Below are 15,731 nucleotides of genomic sequence, written 5' to 3' on the forward strand. Positions count from 1 at the left end.
TATGTATAAGTGTATAAGGGCCTTATGTATAAGGGTGTATAAGTCATTCTACGAAAGCACTGTATAACTGATATAGGCTTATGTTTTTTTTATTTATTTATTTTTCCTTTTTATTCAAAACAATTCCAAACATGCTTAATATATCAGGAAATATCTCGTTTCTCAAATATGTGTAGGTAAACGCGTTTTGCACCTTTATAGATTGTTATTTGATCAATATATGGAAAAGTAGTGTAATCTATTAACTACACATAAAAACCCGACTTTTTACTTAAGTGCCATATCATGCCATAAAATATTTTTAATACAACTGAAGTTGCATTTAATGTAAATTTTTATAACAATATTGTAAGTTACTTATTTTAACACTTTCATTTTACAGAGAGTAAAGAACATTTACATTATCAAAAAACATTTTCATTCAGTCTAGCCAGAGTTCAGGCACTCTGAAAAACTCCCATTAAAATCACTGAAGCACTTTACATTATGAAACGAATATCTTACTTACATTCGTACGCACATCTGCACTTTTTGTTGTTTCTGATGAGAGAATTCGCTAAATAATTTAGTCAGCAAGCAAGTAAACAAAACACTGCATTTCAGTGATGACTCTTCTGGACGTCTCTGATTGGCCATTGCATCCATAAGCGCAACAGAATAGTTTCTGATTGGTTATCATGAAGCGTTGTAGCGTGTTGAATGTAGCAGTTGATGCTGTGCACTGAACGATCTAATTTCACCGCTGTGAATGTATCAAATATATAAAAAAAATTATATTCGGCAATTTTTTTGTTGTTGTTGTTGTCGTTTGGAAGCTGCATTTAAAATCCACTTGGCTCAGAAATCTGAGGGGGCACGTGCCCCCTCACTTCGAATGGGCATGACGCCTCTGTCCAGTCTCACTGACAGACTCCCTCTGCCACCCCACAGTTCTATAACAGTAAATTAGATTTTTTCTTACTATCATTTAAATGAAATATTTTTAATGAAATTCTATATGAAATGAATTCCTACAGAATGTCAGGCTTTACTCATAGCCTAAACATTTATTGCCGTTTTTGTATATTCAGCTAGGCCTATCTCACATATTTTTGGCAAAATACAGTCTATTGCATAGGAATAGGAATGCATAGGAATAGCTTCCAGGCTGGAAGTTTGGTGACGGTGAAGGCGCCGCCTCCGTTCTGTTCGGTCATCCCTCCCCTTCCATCCTTTGCTCACATTGATCTTCCATTCGGTGGGAAAATTCCTGCTGGAATATTCACGGTGGATTTGAACTCGGGGGATTGTATGGGAAAGACAGGGATCTTCAACACACGCTGGAGGATTTTCTTCCATGTTCTTTCTTGTGTTGTTCAGGTATGTGCATGTGCTAACGGACACGGCATGATTCCAGATGTATTGTTGGGAGTTATCCGAACAGCGGTGTCGAGTGACATTCAACACGATAGTAATGTGCACGGAGACGTCGTTTTGGACATGCTGAACCTCCCAAATATGCAGTTTCCCTGTGAATTGCTACGCTGTTTACCCTGAAGCTGATGTGGTGCTGTTACAAATAGCATCTCTTGTTGCGTTGAGTCACGTCGTTGGAAATGTAGTGACTAGATCCTGTGTGAATTACAACTGTTCTGGAGGTTAAAAAGGGAAAGTTCATTGAGTTTTCATTGTTTTTAGACTTTCTATTACCGTTTTAGCATCAGAGCTCATATTAGTATTGTTTTTATGGTCTTAAAGTAAACAAGTAAGCGATAAATTGACTCGAAATACAAGTTTACAGTTGCACTATTTGAAACAAAGTCCACTTAGCAGTCATTCATTCATGTTGTATGGTAAACTTAAATGTAGCAGAGTGACTCAAAGCAGTTCAAATGTAAACTTTCGAGGAGTTGTGCTTTTAACAATATATTATTTTCTGAAAGAATATGGTGTTATCTAGTTCACAAAAGGCCCGTAATGCAATTGTTTCCCTATGTCCATCTTACAGTACAAATCGTTGTCAGTGACTGGATAATGACAGAAAAACAGGGCTTTTAAGACCATGACATCTGTTTTCCTCTGGGCTGGGTTGTCCCCATTTAATGCTCAGTTGTAAAACAGGTTAGAAGAAAGAAAATTGGGGGCTTCCTCTACACTAAAACAGTGTTAACTGGAGGTCACACAAGTTCCATAAAGCCACAGCCATGCTCACTATTTCAACACGAAATAACAGATCTATCCGTGACTACAGAGAAATACATTTTGGTGTTATATCCCCTAATAGCTGTCAGAGGAGGTTTATCCACAAATTTATAGTTATTCAGGAATATTGATTTGCATCCTAAAAACACACGCATGCAATCTAAAGGATGATTTGTAAATTACGTGAGGAAAGAGTTGGGGAAATAAGGCATGTATTGTACATTTGGGACTGGAGTTTCACAATGATTGTTTTTGTCTCTTGTGTTTGTCGTTTTTTTTTTTTAAGGAATGTTTTAGAATCCCAAATCTGGAGCACTATGGTCACCCACAGATTATGATTTTTTTTCTTCCTTCTCTGCATCACTGCATGAAAAGACGAACAGTCAAGGCCACGCTGAGCCTGGCCCTGTAGCCGCCCTAACCACGACCATCCCAACTGCAATTGCAATGACCAGCTATGTTGTCAGGACCAGATGTCTTGGTGCATAAAATGTCCGTCTGTCTTCGGAATTCCTTAAAAAAATTTACCCAAAATTTAACATTTAGTTATTGTTTGTGTCATTTCATCATTCAAGTCTTTTGAGCCCATATGATAGCTTTGTGGAAGATGGAAATCTTTCATTATTTACTGACAGTGTTCCCCTCCAGTGAGTCGTTTATTAATTATTTATTGCGCCAGACTTAACAAGTAATTGAGTCTTTAATCTCAATCTTTTAAAACTATTGTGAGGCTTTAGAATTCAACAAAGTCAATGCACAAATTGGTTGTTGACTATTTTATGGTGTATGGTGATTCTTGGAGCTTAATAAATGTCGTCCCTATGAATTGTCATTTTATGGAAAAGCGCTGAATGAAGATTATTCATAAATGGCCAATATAACATATATTATTTATTTTAGTTTGTTTAAATAAACACAACTAAAAGCTAAAATCGATCATTTTAAATATAACAAGTGACTTTAAGCATCATGTTATTACAATAGTCCCTATAGTATAAATGTATATTCATTTTAAGATTTGCTGAAGACTACATTTGAACTGTTATGATATTATTAGTGTTTTTAAAAATTAACTATAATAAGGGTGAGGTGATAGCAAAGGTAGTCTAAATGTAAAAACATGAGCACCATTAAATAACTTTAATATATCAATCAAATATCCATTATCTGCCAAAAGCTGTTATGGTACCAGTATATATTATTGTGCATTACTGTTTTATGTATCACTACAAGAACAGCAAGAAAATGTAAACTGCAAAGAAAACAGAACACAGATTATTATTCTTATTTTTAATTTGCACATGAATTTGTGATCTTGGTCCAGCAGTGCACTTGTTTTGGAGACCTTTCTGTATTCAGGTATGTCGACTCGACGGCCTTCATCAGCTTGATTTAATTACACGTCTTGTTTTGGTCTGGAGGTCAGACCTGCCAAACTCCCCTTCCCTTTAAACTGTCAGTCTGGCAGTGGTCAGCAGATGGTGGATTGCTTTGTGAAATACCTCTGTAAGCCATCGAGCCTCCCTCCTCAAGATATTCGCTTCACTGATCGTAGCGCCCAAGCATGGAAGTAGCTAGCCAGACAGATGGAAGGTGAAAAAGCACTGTTGCCCCTTCGTTTCTTTTCACTGAAAAGATAACCACTAGTGTGAGTGGTTGCTATGGTGACCACACATTTTCAGACGTCTCGTGCCGTCTTCTTGCAGGCTGCACATAGACTGAGAAAGCGGGAGAACGAGAGTTACAACGTTAGTGATCATATAGGGCTTTGTGTACGTGATCATGTATGCTTTTTGATTGTGAGAATCTGCTCGCATATGAATCCCACATCCTTGTTTTCGCTTCACGAGCATTACTTTTTCACGTAGTGTAGCTAAATCAAACCATTAAAGGTTTATATGGTCATTTATTTTTATTTTGAGGGCTTTGCGCCTTTCTCAGAAATGCAGCTTGCATGCTAAATTGACAGTTCATGCTAAATGACTGAATGTCAGTGTAATGCCTGTTAAAAGCATTCTGGTGGTCCACACCCGTCCCCGAACCTCACCTTTAAAATCTCCACGTTGTCTTTTCTGTTTCCCTGTCTCCTCGCGATTTCATGGTCTGTATTCGTTGTGATAGTTTTGGAAAGCTAGCTCTGGCTGAAGTGTTTCTCACAGCTCAGGCATGTGGCTACAGGAGATCTGTTCCTCCTAAATGATTGATTCATCTCTGACTGTGAAATACAAATTCTTTGATAGCAGATCAGCCCGAAACCGAAATGCGACTGTTGAAGTAGAGCTTATTGTCCTATGACAGGTCTCTTGAGGTACCTCACACCCCCATGGTGATAATTAAGGCCAGCTCTGAGGTCTGTGCAACCACAGAAATTGTATTACACCTCTTGATAATCCTTGGCATCAGATACAGTTACACATTCTCTGGCTGTTTTGTAAAGTCACGTTGAGGGTCAGGATTTATCTGTGAAAACCCCTAATTGGAAGTGGCAGTTAAGCTCATGATTAGCATTTCTGTGATGTGACGTGTGTCGGTGTGTTCCGTGCAAGTGTGCTGTTGGAGTCTCAAAAGTTTGTGAAAGTGTAGGGGATTTTTTTTTTACTCTACTTTCACTTTTTTTCTTTTTTTTATCAGTGTATTTGATTTAAATTGAAGCACATATTACCTGCAGAGACAAAACATTGCATGATTTACACTTAAAAGTTTATTGGTCGGAAAACATCTACTAAGTCAGTTTTAAATTGCACCATGGAGTGCCTGCATTTGGTCTAAAGGCCCGACGAAGTAAATTAATCCTAGTATTTGTTTTTTTTTTAACGTAAATATACTTTATCACCATTTTATATTTTTTGATATTCATTGGCATTGGCTTACCCCCAGGGCATCCAAGATGTAGGTGATTTTGTCTCTTCAGTAGAACACAAACAGTTGCAATCTGTCAGCCATATAATGGAAGTGAATGGGAAATCACAGCTTTGAGAGTCAAAAAAACATACACAAACAAAACCAAATTAAACCCTGCGGCTCGTGACGATAAATTATAGGTCTGTGCAAGAAACTGAACATTATTTATACCATTTTTTTACCTCTGATTCACCGCAATGCCCAAACTGTCCTGAGCATGTTCTCAACAGCCAGAGCGTGACGCAGACTTATAAGTTCATCACCACTACCTCTCTCAAATGGACCATTGACACTCTATCTACAATCTCCATTAGGAGTGTCAGTGGTCAAAAAATTTTCATTTTTGGGTGAACTATAAAGTCAACACTGGCTTTTCATTGGGAAGTGACTGGCTTAAGTATTCGTTTTCCAAGATGGGAGGATAAGTTCTGTCAGCTCTGAATTTGATGCATGGGGTTTGGATTAGGATCTGTGATAAGAAACACTGCATTCTTACATATTGTCACCAGATAACTGGACTCTCTATTTTTCTTCCTCTTTTTCCACTGTAATTTATGTGTGTGGGATTGGAGTATAAATCTTCTATTAAGAATTGCCTCATTCATGTGTGAAGAGTGTTGTGTCCTGTTATGAACCGGCACTTGTGTTAATAATTGCACCAATATTCTTTCCACATTACAGCTTCAGGCTCCGTATCACTGGTGACGTTTTGACATATTGCAATAGTCACCGATTTTGCATTGGTCTGCAAACTATTCAGATAGCACTGGGCAAGCATACTGTGTTTGCACTCCGCTAATATTTTGTCAGCCTTTGAGGCCTTTTTTTCAAAAGTTCTTTTGTCACTTCTCCAGCTGTGTCTCTGCACTGTTTATTATGGTGGTGACTTCAGTGCTAAAGTTAAGCCTTGTCAAGACCACACTAGCTGTTTAGAAAGACGTGAGGGAAACGTTTTTAGAGTGGAAACTTCATCGTTTTTTGTTTTGTTTTTTTGACAGGCAGCTCCTTGCACATTCATTTGTTGCAAATTAGACTGTAAATTCTTGTCAATGGGGCAAACAATCTCCAAAAGCTGTGTATTTCTGATTGCTATTGTTTACCTGGACCTGTGTGTTGTATTGCAGGCATTTTTTTCGATAAAGATCTTGAGGCATTTTGAAGTTGGAGCTGCAGGAAGGAAGTCTGATAGAATGTGTCAAAAGGAAGTTGTCTCAGGGGCCCATGACGACCCCCCCTGCTCTCCTTACTGTAGAAACAACTGTTCATGCCGGCTTCAGAGTGCTTATAAGTCACCTTTTGGCCCTGTAATAGGGGCCAGTCCAGCTGGGAATAAATGCACTACATCATTGGATTTTCTGTGCCTTCCTGTGGCCAATTAGCTTGCACCCCAGGCCCATAAGCAGTCTGCCAGATGCACCATAGCAGTGGTCTGTGGCTTTGAGAAGGAAGGGCTGTGGCAGCCTATGAGTGATTATTAGAGAGGCCCCTCTCTGAGTCCACACAAGCCTAGAGATTTGCAGCTTGACCTTCATTTAGACTGCAACTGGAATTGGGCCCCTCAAAGCCTGTAACGTTAAAGAATTTGGATGTGTCTCGATAAAATATTGTCCAAAACTTTCAGATCACTTCAAGACCCAACTTTAATAGGATAATTTATCCAGAATTCTTTGACTGGCAAACACAAAAGATATAGTTTTGAAGCACATTTTAAACTCTTGGCCATTTTGAAAACATCCATGCAGTGACAGTCAATGGGGTCCGAAATGGCAACTTTTATTGCATTTTTCAAAATGGTCAAAAAAAACAGTGGAAACGTTTTTCAAAATATCATCTTTTGTGTTGAAGACAGAAAGTCATACAGATTTGGAATGACATGAGTGAGAGTAAATTACAATTATTTTTTGGTTGAACTTTCTCTTCAAGTTCAAGTCAGAACCCAAACCATAAGTTTTGCAGACATTCTTTAATATTTTGCCAGATATTGAGTATGATTATAGTAGTTTAAGAGGTTTTGAAGGCTTCAGCCTTGACTGGATGATATCTGGAATGGGACTGGCAGATATAGAGCGCTCATAAATGTTAGAACACTTTTGTATTGTTCCGTTGTACTGCTGAGCATAGATGAGAAAACCATGACAAGGCTTTATTTTGAGCTGGCGTCAGCCCTAAGTTTAATAGTTGTATTAGAAGGGCTGTTTCTTTAGATAAAATCATCTTAAAGTCGCCAAGGTGTCTTCAGATGACATGAAAAAGATCTGCAAAGTTACAAAGCTCATTAATATGCTAATTTATTAGATATTTTATTTAACAGAAATCACTTTTTAAAAACTACAACAAACGACTCGTTTTGACTACAAAGCATATTTTCCAGGATTTGTGATATCACAAATACAGACGAATGGGACAAGACCTGGTTGAGCTGCACTAGAGAAGGCAACGGGTGTTATCACTATGTTGGTGACATGCTAGCTTTCCCAAGACAGACGAACTTAGAGTGGTTAGATTCATCCGGGTTTAAATCACGCTCAAATTGATTTGAATTTGACGCAATATTTACACTCAAGCCCACAGGCAACTTTGGTAAGGGGCATGACATTTCCGACCAGGCGCCGAGTGCTGCCAATCAAAACATACACTGGCCCAGCTAACCAATCACAGCACACTTCATATTTCAGAAGGCGGGCCTTCATATGATACAGGAACTATTTGAGCCATTCATGCCAGACTGGGGAGAGAGGTGTTGTTGTAATGTAAAATATGTGTAAAATAATGTTTTTTTTTTGTTTCTCGAACAACCTAGTACGAGAGCCTGTTCTAGTACACCCCCAAAACAAAATCAAGACTTTTTAAAAGAGCATAATAGGACCCTAATTAATCATGTGAGATTTAAAAAGACAAAATCACTGTCTCTCCATTTTCCAGTGGAGTGAGGCTTTTTCGCAAGCTTAGTGATAGTTCCTCTTGGGACTGGGAGCATACACACTCTCTGGTCTTGTAGTTTTCTTGTAGTAAAACTGTAATACCTTGAAAAGTTCATAAAGAGATTACAAAATTATTCCATATGAATTAAGCTGTTTAATTGAAACATGGACATTTTATATCATGAACATATTTAATTTACAAATTTTCATGAGCTTCACTGTAATTGTTTAGTGTGCGAGAACAAATCTCACCCTTTTCCCTAGACATCAAGCAAGCACCTTTTAGGATCCATTTACCATATTTGATGTGATCTGATCAATATCCATATTTCCATTGATCAGCACTTTTAATATGTGAATAAAAGCCTAATGTGTTCATCATATAAAGCGATCATTCTCTCAATAAGATATGGATTTATTTTATGATTAGTTTTTAATCATTAAAGTTTTGGGTGAATGGACTTTAAATGAATTGACAGAAATCTCAGGTTTTATTAAATACATCTTCATTTGTGTTTCAAAGATGAACAAAAGTCTTAAGGCTTTAAAACAAAATGATGGTGAGTAAAAGACAGAATTGAAATTTTTGGGAGAACTATCCCTTTAAGTAAGGAAAAAGCATTGTCAGTCTGAGAAGAGTCCCCGCAGTGAGGGGTTTCCCCTGGGTGTGTAGTTAGAAGATGATGGACTTTGCTTATGTGCTCAAGTTTTGTGATAGTTTGACTGTTTTTCCCTCATAAACTTTCCATTGAAAACTGTGATGTGTCCTTCAACCTGCTCTATCTGAACAGTTAATCTGATTGGTCGGTTAAACAGTCTGCCTTATGTTTTATCGTTTTCGCCTTTGTGTATTTAAACACCAAAGTGGCTAGAAACAATGTGTTCCTTCTGTCTAAAATTAACATACATTATGGCTGTTTATATCGCTCTGTCCTTTAATCAAAAGAAAGTATGTGAGAGAAATGGGGGATTTTGTTTTCTTTCTGGTGGATGGGTTCTCTTGATGGCTTTTGTGTTCTCTGGCTGAACCACAGAATGATTTAGTCTCTTTTTCTCCATTCATAATCAGAGCTCACTTCAAATACTGGATTTTTATTAAGAACGTTTAAGTTAATAAAGCTCTGTATTATCATTATTTAAAGTACCTTAAGTATCATAATCGTCTCAATATGTCTGCATTTGAAATACATTTCAAAATAACATCACTATATTATAGTTCATACAATATTTTGAAGGTATTATAATTTAGATCTTTACCTACCACAGGCATCAAGTGGAGGTCTTTTTGTGTTGTGCGTGTGTGTGGGTGTGCTGTTGTGGTGTATCATGTTTCTCATCTGATCCTCATTAGTGGCGGGGAACATGAAGAGTCTGTCTGTAGGGCTGTAGATGGTCTCATCCTCTCTGCATTTGTCTTAGCCTTATGTTGCACTTTACCATCAAAGACTGACTGGGATCCAAGCAGATGGCCTTCCTGAGCCCTCTGTGTTGATTTGAGTGTCAGTTGTTAGTCACTTTGTTTCATGAGTTTGAAACGGTAAGAGAGGTCAAAAAGCCTCTTTTGAATCCAGACCCTTTGACTCAACTGTTAAAGGGACACTACACCAAAAAATTCAAAACCTGTTTGACTTTCTTCTGTGGAACACAAAAGACAATATTTTGAATAATGTTAGTAACAGTGTTCATTTTGGCAGGCGTTTTTGATTTAGTCTTAGTCTTAGTCTTGAGACGAAAATGCTTAATAGTCTTAGTCACATTTTAGTCATTTGAGTCTTTCCTAGTTTTAGTAGAAAAAAAGTCATTGCATTTTTGTCAACTTTTAGTCATAACTTTTAGTCAGTAGTTTTAGCCAAACTGTAGTTACCAAAATTTATTTTGGTAGCTATTTTATATGTAGTTTTCAAATTAAAATAATTATTAATTCTTCTCTCTTTAGACCAAATCAATTAAGCTTATGAGAAATTTGAATCAAGGACTGAATTTGGAAAATCTTGAATAAATTATTAGGGATGCACCGATCATGATTTTTCATGGCAGATTCCGATACCGATTTCTGATTTCTTTTTTTCTTTGAGCAACAAACAAGAAAGAAGGAAAGTATGCATAAACAAGATGTTTATTTGGTATTTAATAGGCCAAACTGGCTTTTGGCTATTGAAAACAATAAACATTAACCATCTGAAATTAACGGCAGTAACTGCACAATAAGTAGCCTACATTCAATACAAACAAACAAAAGTATTTAGCTTTTGTTTTTGAATTGGGTTCAAAAACAACTGGTTGTACTTTTTGGATAGGGGTGCGCCATTCAGGGGCGGACTGGGATCAAAAAGTTGCCCTGGACTTTCTGGCCCACAGCAGCCCACCACATCTTAACGCAAACGCCCCTGTTTTGATGTCATTTATTAATTTAATATTTAAGTAAACAGTTTGGGGATTTTAACCAATAGGGCAACTGATCCTCCGTTGAAAAAAAAATACAAGTTCATGATCCGATTAGTGAACCGATGATTCTTTTGAGTCAATCTTTTAAAATAATAATTTATTTTGTTTAACGAAACCAGTGTGGAAACCAGTGTTTCACAAACTGGATAGATCTGAGGTGCAGGGCTCGCAAAATCGTTATCCCCACGTCCTGGGTCTATTGTGTTTTCCAGTCCGATGGGCTATCGTGAATAGTGATGTAAAATTCTTAACTTGATTCACGTTGTACACTTTAGACCTCTTTGGCATTGTAAAACGGAAACGTTTTGAGAAAAAACAACTACACTTGTGTTGTGTGACTGCGAGTATCTTCAGAAATCCTCCCCGTCACGTCACATGGTGGTAGACAGCCAATCACGGCAAATTTAGGTCCTTACATGCACGTATGCTACAAGCTCATACAGACACAGCCGCTTGAAAAAAAAAAAAAAAAACGGCCGCTTAGCTTTTGGAACCGAAATTTGGCACCGAAAGAGAAATAATTTTTCGATACTCATAGTATCGAAGTTGTTCGTTCGATACCATAAAGGCATCGAAGTTCGGTACCCAGCCCTAATCAACGCACATTCAATAAGATCTTTCTTACTCAGCATTCAGTTTTTGTTTTATTTTTTCAATTTGGTAAAAAAAAAAAGGTCTTTACCAGTGAGACTAAATAAAAGTATATAAAATAAATAAATTATTCCAAAATGTTAAAATCAAATAATGTTGGTGCGAATAAAACAAAGATGCAAAGTGTTTCATTCATCCAATAAAAAAAAAAATTGGGGTAATGATTTACATCTATAATGTTTACTTGAAAAAAATGAAAAATAACTATTGTCTCAAGTTAAAAAATATAGATGTTGGATGAATTGGATGAATGAAGCAGCTTTTTTCATTGTGCTACAGCAGGTGACTTTTAAATCAAATTAAGTCGATGTAATTTTAAGGTAAAATAAAAATAATCATCCTATACAGAACTGACGTTTACTGCTGGCTGTTCAAACGTGTATGCAAAAAAAAAAGTTTCAGTTTTGTCACAGTTTAGTCCGTTTTGTTTCTCATCCAACACGCGAGAAGTTGATCTGAACATCCCTTCACTGTCTCCACTTGTGCAGGGCACGGACAGGTACAGTACACTCGCACAACTTCAGTGAGAACAGGAAAGGGGCTCTTATTTTGTTCAGTAGGCTGTTCGTTTCCTGCTATCTGTGCTTCAGACGTGTAGCTCTGCGCTTCCAGTGCTGAACGGCTGCCCGTGTCCTGCGCACAGATTTCGAAATACTCCACACAAATGACATGATAGCAAATGATTACAATGTAGTCTGTGCACGTGGGTGCACTTCCGGAAAAATCGGCTGAAAAAAGACTAAAAACCAGCCAATTGCCGATCGCGTATTTCAAGCAAAAATCGTCTGGTTCCGATTTATGGCCGGTCAACGGGTGCATCCCTATAAATTATGAGAATTTTCAATTTTGGGTGAAGTATCCCTTTAACAGAAGTGAAAAAGGAGCAACTTATAAAAATATTATAAATATTATATTATAATATTTATTATTATATTATATAAAATTTTAGAATTGTGACTCCCGGGCAAAACGGGATGTCTGGTCCCCTCATCCCTACTCCTTCGAGTGCTCTGAGGCCATTGTTTCAGATCACTAGTTTGCATTTTTTTATTAGTCTATCCATCCACTGCGGCTGCTATACTGACTAGATATGCAAACGGCCCTTATCCGATCGCAATCCAATGACAGGGACGCACATTTTGAAGAACAATAGCCTATAGCAGTGGTTCCCAACCTTTTTCAACTCGCGGCCCACACAACCAAACATATATGTTTGCGTGGGCCACTGCAAAAAAATAAATAAATAACTGACCCCTCTATTGTTGGGTTAATAACTTAGTACTCAGAAGCTAGATTGTTAACTGTATTTATTGAATGAACTAGGGCTGTGCGATATGGACAAAAAAAATATACTGTATAAAAAAAATAAAAACATCGCGTTTCTTTGATCAGTTTTGCTATTTCGATTTTAATCACAATTCTGATGCACACATATATGCTTTACCTTCATAAATGCATTCAGGATGAATTTGAAACATATTCCCAAAAGAAAACCAATTAGAGCTTGTTGTAACGTCTCTAGAACAGACATTAGTCAAAATAATCACTATAGTAAAGGTGTAACAACATTTATAGACTTATGGAAAAATAAATAAATAAAATATAAATATATACAGTTTGTGTGTGCGGTGCAGAAGCAACAGAGAGAGCACATTAATGTAACGCGAAAGCACATTAAAATAATGCACGAGTGCGAATCTCTCCGCTCGCATGCAGATTTCCTTTTGCTCTGTCACAAAACCAGACGTGATGGCTCAGATACACGCTGCTCTCACCCGGAGAGAGTGTGCGCACTTAAAACATGTCTCCTCTCACTTAAACTGCGTCCTGTGCACTCACATTTCTCTCTATGCTCATGTGCTAGATATGAATTATTTTCGCACATTTTTATTTCTAGCCTTTTACCACGTGCAGTGTGAATGCTCTGATCTGTCAACATGGGCTCGGAAAAAAGGCGCACCACAGACAGTGTGTGATCCTGGAGTTCTGCATTCTGATTCTAATTGGATCGGATAGCATACTGCGGGAGGTCAGGGCCGCGGAAAATCGTGCTATAAAGCGATTTAGAAATCGCGCAGGCTCAAATCGTTATTTTATGACGATTTCTATTAATCGCATAGCCCTAGAATGAACTGGCAATGAACAGAAAATAACTTGGACTGGCACCACCCAGCAAAACGGGAAAACCAGATCCAGGCAGAGCTAGGCAGCGGGTAGACATGTTGACAGCATTTATGCATGTTTGAATTTGTTGTTCTGTAGCAGATGCAGCAAAAATATCTAAGATAAATTGCTGGTTTATTCTTAAACCAATCAGCAAGCTCGAATAGTGGAAGCATAGTTAGTTTAATATTTATTTTTTGTTATTTAATTATATATATATGAAATATATTATAATTTATTTTATTAGTAATTGGCGGCCCACCTGCAATACCATCGCGGCCCACAGGTTGAAAACCACTGGCTTATAGGATTCATTTTGAACGTCAGAATTTCGTCATCAGATATTATTTTTAGCTCGTCAACATCTTGTCTTAGTCACATAAAAAATTTTCGATAATGAATTTTTTCCGTCGTCGTCTTCGTTAACGAAATTAACACTGGTTGGTAACCAAACCTTTTTGGTGACCTTTGACTTTTTTACACTGAGACATTCCGCAAAATATCTTCTTTTATGTTCCACTGAAAAAAAGAACGGTTTGGAGCAACATGAGGGTGCGTAAATGAGGACAGACAGAATGTTCAGTTTTTGGTTGAACTATCCCTTTAAGAAGCACCTTGTCTGCTTTGATTATGGATTTTAGACAGATGCAGAGATCTCGGCTCTATTGCTGCCAGAGTAAGCAGCTAAATGATATCACTTCTCTCTCAGGCCCTCATTCTGAACTAGTTCTATCCTTTTGAATAAGTAATGGCCATCTGACACTAGAGCACATCCCCAGACAGCCACCAGCTTTGCAACTTGACTTCATCCTGTATTAAAGGAATTCTGTCATCATTTACTCACCCTCATGCTCCCAAAACCTGCATGCCTTTAATTCTTCTGTGGAAAACAAAAGATTCTTTTTAGAAGAATATCTAGGCTATTTGACATGTTTCAGTAAAGAATTTGGTTTATGCATAGCCAATATATAATATATAATCTGCAGGTGATTTCCAAGCAACAGCAGTTAGATGTACAGTCCCTCAGATCTGTATATGGAGTGACCAATGGCTCAAAATCAATAGCCAGCTTACTGTGTCAAATGTCTTATTATGGTGTTCTCTGTGTCCATCACATCAGCTTCAGCACTTACACTGCAGGATTGGAACAGGTTTAGCCCAAGGACAGGATCAGGATCTTGTGTGTTATTTAGTCTGGATGCTTAGTGTCCTCACCAGTCTGCGTTTAGAACAGTGGCGAAGCAGCATAAAATAATTATAAAAATTATCCCGGCTCATGAATATTAATAAGGTAAAATTCTAGGTGCTAGCCAAATTAGGACTACTGCTTACTGATTCATTGCCAATAGAACAGGTTGGCAAATGCTTGTGATTGGTCTCTTAAATATGGAATGATATAGCGGACTTTATTCAAAAGGAATTGCAAATTGTATTTGCAATTGCGTTTTCAATTTGTGGACGCATAAAATGTGACATAATCCAAACGCAAATGCAAAAAATGCTGAAGTTAGTAGGATAAACAAAAAAATAAAGAACGTCTGTGTCGGCCCGGGTTTCGAACACGCGCCAAAAGACGGTATGCCGTGAGAGAAGTCAGTCACTAACCACTGAACTACCAAGCTACACTGAATCAGCACCAGATCTCTAGATTCAAGACAGGACTCTCGGCTTTACATCGTGCAGCTGCTGAATCAAGGAAATGTGACCGTGTTAACTTGTGGCCTGTGTTTACCTATTATGAAAATAAACAATAGCAGAACACTGACTACATTTTATGGTTCATGATGTTAAAGAACATTTCATAACGTCTCAGACAACTGTACATTTGTGGCTACTGTGGCTTAATTATAAACACTATCGTTAACTCATATTTACCCTAGTAAAAACATGGTACATTTTAGTACGATCGTCACTTCCCAATGCAAACACGCCCAATAAAAGGGCCCCACCCCTGTCACTTGATTGACAGGTTTCCGTGTAGATGTTGGAAATTCAAATGCAAAAGGTATTGCGATTCCATTTGAGTTTTGGCAGTTTACATGCACAGTGCAGAGAGAGTGAAAAGGCAATGGTGGTAATTAATATTGCTATTTAAACATGACAGGCTCATAGCTCGTAAGATATGGGAAACACAATTGCAAACGGACTTTGCATTTCCATTTTAAATTTGGCAGACACTGTGCATTCACTTAATCGAAAATGAAAACGGTAATGCGCGATTTGCATTTGCGTTTGGATTATGTCACATTTTATGCGTCCACAAATTGAAAACGCAATTGCAAATACAATTTGCAATGCCTTTTGAATAATGTCCGCAATATCATTCCATACTTAAAGCTGTCGTTGTATTAGATATTCTAATATGTTCCTTGCCACTGACCAAGCAAAACAAAGGGATTCAATTATAATAGTGCTAGGACTGGGTCAAAAAATATTGTTTCTTCATTGTTTTGATGAATTGATACTGAT

The 15,731-nt window shown here is 37.6% G+C and overlaps 1 protein-coding gene across 2 annotated transcripts in view; it reads left to right on the top strand.

Annotated features, from left to right (window-relative positions):
- The first annotated feature begins 1,182 nt into the window (after nt 1-1,182).
- LOC132104879 (coiled-coil domain-containing protein 102A-like) overlaps nt 1,183-15,731 on the top strand; it is a 65,187-nt gene continuing 50,638 nt past the window's right edge. The window contains exon 1 of one of the 2 annotated variants that reach the window (XM_059510404.1): nt 1,183-1,359. The gene's annotated coding sequence lies outside the window, so the exon portion shown is untranslated. The remainder of the gene's footprint in view (nt 1,360-15,731) is intronic. The other variant, XM_059510399.1, reaches the window with a different exon arrangement.

Source organism: Carassius carassius, chromosome 2 (assembly GCF_963082965.1).
Source record: "Carassius carassius chromosome 2, fCarCar2.1, whole genome shotgun sequence".
In the NCBI taxonomy this organism is placed as follows: Eukaryota; Metazoa; Chordata; class Actinopteri; order Cypriniformes; family Cyprinidae; genus Carassius; species Carassius carassius.